Below are 6637 nucleotides of genomic sequence, written 5' to 3' on the forward strand. Positions count from 1 at the left end.
GGATGTGGGGCTTGAACTCATGAATCACAAGATCGTGACCTGAGCTGAAGTCAGACGCTTAACCTAACCGTCTGAGCCATGAAGGCACCAGGAAACGTTCTGATGATATCTTAAAAAGATAGGACATCTTTAAGAAAAAGAACATCATTTTACAAAAAATTGGGATTATAGGGACACAATTTTGAAGACTTTTAGTTTCTGTATTCAATGAGACATTAGAGTGAAATCATACAGAGGCTATTTCAACAAATAAGACATTTTTTTAGCACCTAAAGGAAAACGTCGTTACAGTGCTAGGGAAGAAGCATGTTTTAATGGATTGAGGATTAAATGAGTCAAGGAAATAGTAACTCCAAATATAGGTCATTAGTTTTATACACAGAACATTAGAAAGCATGCTGAATGATATTTTACTTGAATGAAAAATTACATAATTCAAAGAGGATGTGATCTCTACCATATTTTAGAAACATTTGTATCACAACATAGTATTTTCAAAGGTTTGGTTCATTGTTAAAATTCTAGAAAAACAGAAAGGAGATTCCTTAGAGTTGGTGGCACGGTGTTCTTGTTGAAAAAAATAAATTATATGTGCAGAATTAGCACAATGTAAACAAACTAAACTTAATGTTTTCCTTGGAGAATCTTCTAGTCTATAAAAATCCAGAAAGAAAAGTGTTAATTCCTAGTAATGGAATGGGTACTGTTTTGGACTGAGGATTCTAGCTCATAAGACATGACTCCTCACAGTATAGGGATTATCAAAGTAGAGTCACTATTAAAGATGACCATGAAGGGGCACCTGGGTGTCTCAGCTGCTTAAATGTCCGACTTTGGCTCAGGTCATGATCTCATGGTTCGTGAGTTCAACCCCCATGTCAGGCATGCTGCTGTCAGTGCAGAGCCTGCTTTGGACCCTCTATCACCCTCTCGCTGCCCCTCCCCTGTTGGAGCTCTCTCTCTTTCAAAAAAAAAAAAAAAAGTAAATATTAAAAAAATTTTTAAAAAAATGACCTTGAAAATGACAGCTATTTTTGAATTGTTGACAACATGTGAACTGATATCCAAGAGTGTGAAACACGTTGTAAAATGGTTATTTTTGTTTTCTTATTCTTGCTTTATACTGCTAATCTTTAACCAAGCAGAAATATTAGGTATAAAAAATATAATAAGTGAAACATTTTCAAAAAGACAGGATTGTTGAGAAAAATGGAATAATGGATACAGCTAATTAAAAAGTTGTTTTACTAACTAAGTTCAGATTAAGTTCAGATTTTACTACTAAATTCAGATTAAGAGATTAAAGTCATTTCCTAGATGGAAGAAAGGACAAATATATAGGAAATATAAAAGAAAGAGGGAAGTTAAAGGTAAAAGTACTAAAACTTAGAATGATAAGATTTAAGAAAGAGAAGTAAGTATAAATAGTAGGAAATATTACTGAAAAAATAAAGAGAAATCTCCCTAAATTAAAAAGAAAATTAATTTTCTTTTAATAAATTTAAATTTGTTTAATAAATTTCTTTAATTAATTTAACCTGAAATTTTCAGCTTAAGAAAAAGAGCATAATCTATTTATAGAGAGAAAAAGCATATCACATCCAAGGAAATAAGAATAGTATTCTTATTATGATGACACTGGATTGCAAATGACAATGGAGTCAACTTATATTTGAAGACCCAATTTTTGTTTCTGTGATGCCTGTTCCCTTGGGGTGTCTCCCCTAATAATGCCAAATGGTTCCTGAAGGGTTGGGTATCAGAGGCAGTTGAAAAGTTCAGAGGTAGATAAGGCTGAGCTAGAATTTTCAACAGTTTAAAGAAAAGAAGCTCAGAACCTAGAATTTTATATTCAGACTAATTGTTACTCAAATATACGGCCTTATTAATGATACACTCAGGCATACAAGACTTCAGAAGGCTTGCTGCACAAACTTCCATTACAAACAATCTTGGAGAAATACTTAAATAAGAGAAGAAGCAAATCCAAAAGATGTTATAAGAGATATATTAAATAAAATTGATCACACACGTTGGTAAAATGTGTCTTAAAAATAGCTAAGACCAGGGGCGCCTGGGTGGCACAGTCGGTTAAGCGTCCGACTTCAGCCAGGTCACAATCTCGCGGTCCATGAGTTCGAGCCCCGCGTCAGGCTCTGGGCTGATGGCTCGGAGCCTGGAGCCTGTTTCCGATTCTGTGTCTCCCTCTCTCTCTGCCCCTCCCCCGTTCATGCTCTGTCTCTCTCTGTCCCAAAAAATAAATAAAAAACGTTGAAAAAAAAAATTAAAAAAAAAAATAGCTAAGACCAAAGACAGAGTTTTGAGGAAAACACAGAACCTTAAAAGGCCCATCTCATATGCCCTAGATCCTGTGGATGGACGAGTAAATGGCCACTATGTACATTATCAAGGACCAACTAATCAAAGGGTTGTTTAATAACGCTACATACCTCGTTCTCCACCTCGCCAATGGCGTGGTTCTGGGGCCACATTGCTGTGGATCTCTGGGTGCTCATCTCATATCGACCCATAAACAACCCCAACACACGACAGTAAGAAAACATGAAATCAGGGACACTGGGGGTGCTCAGTTGGTTAAGCGACCGACTTCGGCTCAGGTCATGATCTCGCAGTTCCTGGGTTTGAGCCAGGCTCTGTGTTGACAGCTCAGAGCCTGGAGCCTGCTTTGGATTCTGTGTCTCCTCTCTCTCTGCCCCTTCCCCCTCGCTCTCAAAAATAAATAAACATAAAAATTCATAGCGTTTGTCCTTGTAACTGTTCCCACGCTGAGATAACTGGTGTGTGGTATTGAATGCTTGTTTAGTTGAAATGAAAGCCTGGCTCCCAAGAAGCGAAGTCGCTTGTTCGCTTGTTTGCTTTCGTCCTCCAGTCTTCTCCCTACTGAATGGTACTCGTGTGAAAATCTCATGGCACATTGTAAGGTGATGTCACATACATCTCTTTACAAACAAACTCTCCATACAGTTTGTGTTTTTCATTATACTTTCTAAGAAAGTATTAGATATTTTTGGAGAACTAATTCCAATTGTCATAGTCCTGTTGGTAGGTTCTGGCTCAACATCATGACTAGGTAGTTACCTATCAGTAAAAGCATCATACTTATGTGGAAATGTACTCTTAATAACTGGTGTCTATAATTTTGTTATACGAACCCATTAAAATCTTTAAATACCTAGGCTGCCTTTGTCAGTAAAATGCAACAAATGATTAGTGAGAAATTACTGTATGATCCCGCTAGATGCCAATAGGAAAAAGATAGTACAACTGCCAGTAAAATAGAGAAACTACTTCTATTTTTTTAAGTTAATTTATTTTTGAGAGAGAGAGAGAGAGAGAGAGAGAGAATGAGTGGGGGAGGGGAGAGAGAGAGAGGGAGACACAGAATCTGAAGCAGGCTCCAGGGTCCGAGCTGTCAGCACAGAGCCTGACATGGGGCTTGGCCCATGAACCATGAGATATGACCTGAGCCAAAGTCAGACATTCAACCGAATGAGCCACCCAGGTGCCCCCAGAGAAACTACTTTTAAAAAAGCTCATGATCTAAAGAAGACAAATGGATGGACACATAGATGCAAGTGATATTACTGTGACTTTCTCTGTAATACTTTTCACTGCAATATCCTCAACAGAATGCAAGTTTCATTGCAAAAGATAAGTCTTATCCATGCTGTTTCCCCACTGCCCAGTATCCTATCACACAGTAGGTATTCAAGAATATATTTGGTGATGATGAATAAATGAATAAAAGTAAGTAAAGAGTGCTATGAATGTAGAGAGATAGACCTTTATGATAGAGTTAGTGACCAAACTTTTGGGAGAGGAAATGAGGATTATACTAGAATTTAGAGCCTGCTTACTCCAGTAACTAGTGGTAGTGGAAGAGAAAGGGAAAGAAGACTGTTTAAAGTCTGCAAAGCAGGGGAGCAGGAAAGATGAGGACTAAGGCATGTTACTTGCCTTATACACACACACACGCACACACACACACATACATATATATAATATATATTATAAATATATGTACATATACACACACATATTCACACTTCTGTAAATTTATGTATATTAACTTATGTTTATTCATTTGTGCCAAGTAAAACTGTTTTAAAAACATAATTTGAATTTAATTTGGAATTGCTCATGATAGTTCTATTTCCCTTCAGCTTTCTCATGCCAATACATTCAAGAATTTCCTAAAACTAAAAATGTGCATCTCCAAATAACGAGCTACCAGCTTGTTGCGTCAAAAAATCTGCCAGCATCGTACTTCCTGACTACGATGGATGGTGTATTTCAGCAACAACTATGATGCTTTTCCCCATACACTTTAAATATGAACTATAATCTCATCATTTTCTTCACTTAATAGTGAGGCATCAAAACAAACTAAAGATCATCGTTCACCAGCAGGAAGCCTACTATTTATACCTCTTATGAAAGGGAATTGTCTCTTGAATACATGTAGAATTATTCCTCAGATGCAGACATAAAGATATCTCCCCACAGAATGCAATCTCAGCTAATGTAGTTGGTTATGGGAATTGGAACTATGAAGTGTTTACATGTTTTATAAAACTTTGAGTGAAATTACGCTAGTGATACTAATGTGATTTTAAACATATTTATTCACAACACACCCTTAAATCTCTGCATGATTAGCCTATTTAATCAGCAGACTCTGTAGTTCCATTAGAATGTGTTTAATGTATTCTTTGTGATTATTATAATTTGGTGAGAATGTAATGAAAGAAAGGAAAACAGAAATTTCAAAAATCAAACTGCTTCAGTGTATCTTTCCAGTTACTGTAGATTCTTCCTCTTGTTTCCATAAAATGCCCAATAGATTATTGGAAATGTTGGTTGGCCCTTCCATTCAAGGATAAATTCTACATCTTATTTGCAGTGGAATCATTAAGAACTCATAGATTCTGTAGCCAAGTAGGAAGGATAAATGGAAGGAGATTTTTTTTTCTTGAAATATCATTAAAGAATGGTTTCTGTTGATCTATAATGTAATTTCATTCATAAGACTCAGTGGGGTGGGGAGGGGGGGGTGGTGTGGAATCTACGTAAGAATCAGGGTCTCATGGGCCAGATAATTTGAAAAAGGATTCAATGGATTTCCCAGTATGTTATTTTGATATGGATAGGTCATAGACAATGAAAGAGAAGAATAAATTACAAAGCTATTGGCTAAATTACAAAACAATTAAGCTATTTAAAGTTTTAATATATTTAAAAAACTACTCTTGGCTAGAGGTGTTATAAGAACTCATTGATTAAATAGAATTTGCTTTGTGCTCATAAATATGTCTCACTATCTAACAATGAGATAGTTATTTTAATAATAAAATATTTTCCTTTATTGAGTATTTAATATGATACAGACATTTTTATCATAAAATAAATATCACTATAGATAGAATGAGTAGTACTCAGAAATATTTCATTCCCCTATATGGGAAAAATTAATGGTGTTTTTCAAAGAGATAAAATTAAAATTCAGGGTAAAATTCAAATAATATATTTTGGCAAATGGAACAATAACCAAAAAGAATATTCAAACTTTCAAAGATCTAGATGAAAAGTGTAAGACCATGAATAAGGAATTTGGAGTCTTTTAATAAGCTTGAGACATGGTTGCAAGATATGGGAACAGAGAGTCCACACTCAGTATGGAAGCAGTAGCTGGATTATTCAGGCAGCATAGACGAGTCTTGTGAGTAAAAGTGTAAGAAGTTCAGACTTAAGCCTAAGACTATTGACGAGCCATCAAAAGATTTTCAGCAGAGGGATGATAGGATCAGCTGTACACAGATAACACATTTCTAGTAGTTCATGCCATGCTTAACATAAATAGTTAAGCACATTTTCTGCTAAATACTCTCTGTTTTATTTATTTCGCGGGTATAGCTTGCATCCCAGAAGGAGGTGCATCTAGAGGTACAGGGGAAGGAAATAGAAAGCGAATCCTCATCTAAAAGCAATGACTAAATTAGTATTATTTTCATTGTTAATATCACTATTTTGACTTATTGATTCAAACGGAAAGAAGTTAATGTGGTTGTTGATGCAATTTCAGTACTTTAAAAGGGTATTGAAAAACGATTCAAATAAACCAATGTAAAAGTCAGGACTGGGTTACCTTTGAGACATAGACAATGATGTGAGCAGTGTTCAGAGGGTTTCTGAGCTGTTGGCAACAACACGTCTTCATTTGGGCTGGCTACTGTATATGAAATATGGCATAAACGTCAGACATAGAAATGATTGGAATCTTAGGGGCAGAAGAGAAATTAAAAAGGGCAAATGTACGAAGAGATATGCCTAAAAATTTTCTAAAATTTATGGCAGATACCCAGCCATGGATTTAAAGCACTGCCTTTAAGCAGCAAAGCAGGATAAATGTTAGAAGAAACCAAATCTAAGCACATTGTGATCAATCTTGGAGACAAATCTTAACTAGAAATAGAACGTATATTGTTTTTTAAAAGCTGTATCAATAATGCTACCTTCTGGCTTATAACTGGTAACAACAGTAAGGAGAAGTCCTGGGAATCATATCTGCAGAGGACTTACAAACTAATTACCAACTGTGCAGAGAAACTTACCAAAT

This window comes from Panthera onca, chromosome D2 (assembly GCF_046562875.1).
Source record: "Panthera onca isolate mPanOnc1 chromosome D2, mPanOnc1 haplotype 2, whole genome shotgun sequence".
Taxonomy (NCBI): Eukaryota; Metazoa; Chordata; class Mammalia; order Carnivora; family Felidae; genus Panthera; species Panthera onca.